The 1830-nt window shown below is 47.8% G+C and overlaps 1 long non-coding RNA gene across 1 annotated transcript; it reads left to right on the top strand.

Moving 5' to 3' along the window:
• The first annotated feature begins 858 nt into the window (after positions 1-858).
• LOC145421866 (uncharacterized) lies at positions 859-1214 on the top strand. Its single transcript, XR_013903240.1, has 2 exons — positions 859-986; positions 1069-1214. It is a non-coding gene; the product is annotated as an uncharacterized LOC145421866 (long non-coding RNA).
• Positions 1215-1830: the final 616 nt, after the last annotated feature.

Below are 1830 nucleotides of genomic sequence, written 5' to 3'. Positions count from 1 at the left end.
TGTGTCTTTTATTCAACAAAATAACAAAATTGTCACCAGAGCACAAAGTATGAAGGAATGAATACAGTACAAAGTACAATAGTCCCTTACATGGTATTACCCCAGTGACAGCAATTACAATGGACCAGACAGTCAGTTAGTGTTTCTCTGTTCTCACTGACAATTTAACACATTTAGAACTATGAACCACATTTAACAATGTGGCTGTGAAGCAGTCTCAGGCTACGTTCACACTGCAGGCGAAAGCGCATCAAATCCGACTTTTTTGACCCTATGCAACCCATCTATCCGATCATGGCACAAATCCAATATTTTCAAATCTGACCTGGGTCACTTTCGTATGTGGTACTGAATCTGATACATATCCGAGGTTGTAGAAAGCGACTGCTGTTTGATGGTCACGTCGCATTAAATCCGTCTTTTACGTCACTGACACTAGACAGACGCCAATTATCAGAAGACAAACGAGAAAGCATGGCGGCCATTGTTAAAGCAAAGGCTCTTTTTTTTCTCAGTGTCTTTTCTTTAATTAATTTGTCAAAATTCTGTCGGTTACGACTGTGCAGAAATTGATCGACTGCTGCAACAACACCTACTAGCTCTGTAGCCGCCATTTTTACTTCTGTTGTGTGTGACGTCTTCTTTTGCGCACGTGTGACGCTTTGAGGGCCGTGAACCGTTCACACTGGAGCGCGTTTGCTGTCACATTTTATTCGTAGTTGTCAGGGTCGACGGTGCCCCGACCGGCGACCTGTGTGTGTGTGTGTGTGTGTGTGTTTGTTCTCCCGCTCTGTTTTTGTCTCCGTTGTAGTTGTTACGCGGTTGCGTAGCAACAGGAGATGTCCGACCCGGAAGTTCCGCCACTCTGAGTGGTCCCACCTGCAACTGATTCCTCGCCAGCTGCTGCCAATCATCCACCATTGTGACAGAACTATTTAATGATGTGGCTGAGTGACAGACAGCGCTGGAGTATTCCACCAAGCCGGGTAGTGACTCGAATTCAGCGAGTGTTAGACAAACGTTTGATAGCGGAGGGAGGCTAACCGCATCTGTTTGCCTTTTTTCCAGGCTACGAGTGAGACGGAGATACGAGAGGAGAGACGTCACTGTTTACGAAAGTCGTATGGACACACGAGGGGAGCACGGAAGGGACTTAGCACTATGGATTACTTTGGATTTGCTTCACTGTAAATAAAGACACTGTTCAATCTTAACGAGCGATCCGCGTCTGGGTTCTCTTACTCATCACTCCCGTAACAGAATACTCCAGCCACTTACATGGACCCAGCGGACGCCACTCCGATTCTGCGAGAACTCTCGATTCAAGGTGAGATGTTGGAACGCCATGAAAAAATGATGAAACATGTTGTTGAAGAACAAACTGTGTTACGGCAGCTGGTTGCTGAATTAAAAGGGATTTTGCTAACTCCCCCTGGGGCTGCAGCTAATGCTCCGTCGCCCGGGCCGTCTCTCAGCACAGCCGCGGCTACTCCTCTGCCTCCTTCCCCTCCCACACTGCAGCGCGAGCACCCGCTGCCGGCCCCTGAGAAGTTTAGTGGGGATCTGGATAAGAGCCGCGGGTTCTTAACACAATGTTCGTTCATTTTTAGAGAACAGCCTCGGTCTTATTTCTCAGATGGAGCCAAGGTGGGGTTAATGGTGGAATCAATGACTGGACGCGCTTTACAATGGGCCCAGGCCGTGGTAAGCATGCAACCTGCTATCTCTTATGAAGATTTTTTGTGCAAATTTCGTTGTGTTTTTGACAAAGGCTCCAGCGCCGACAGCGCAGCACATCGCATGTTTTCCCTGAAACAAGGATGGAGGAGT

This window comes from Astatotilapia calliptera, chromosome 18 (genome assembly GCF_964374335.1).
Source record: "Astatotilapia calliptera chromosome 18, fAstCal68.1, whole genome shotgun sequence".
Lineage (NCBI taxonomy): Eukaryota > Metazoa > Chordata > Actinopteri > Cichliformes > Cichlidae > Astatotilapia > Astatotilapia calliptera.
Note: the sequence above shows the minus strand (reverse complement) of the source record. Positions and strands in the feature narration are given on the sequence as shown.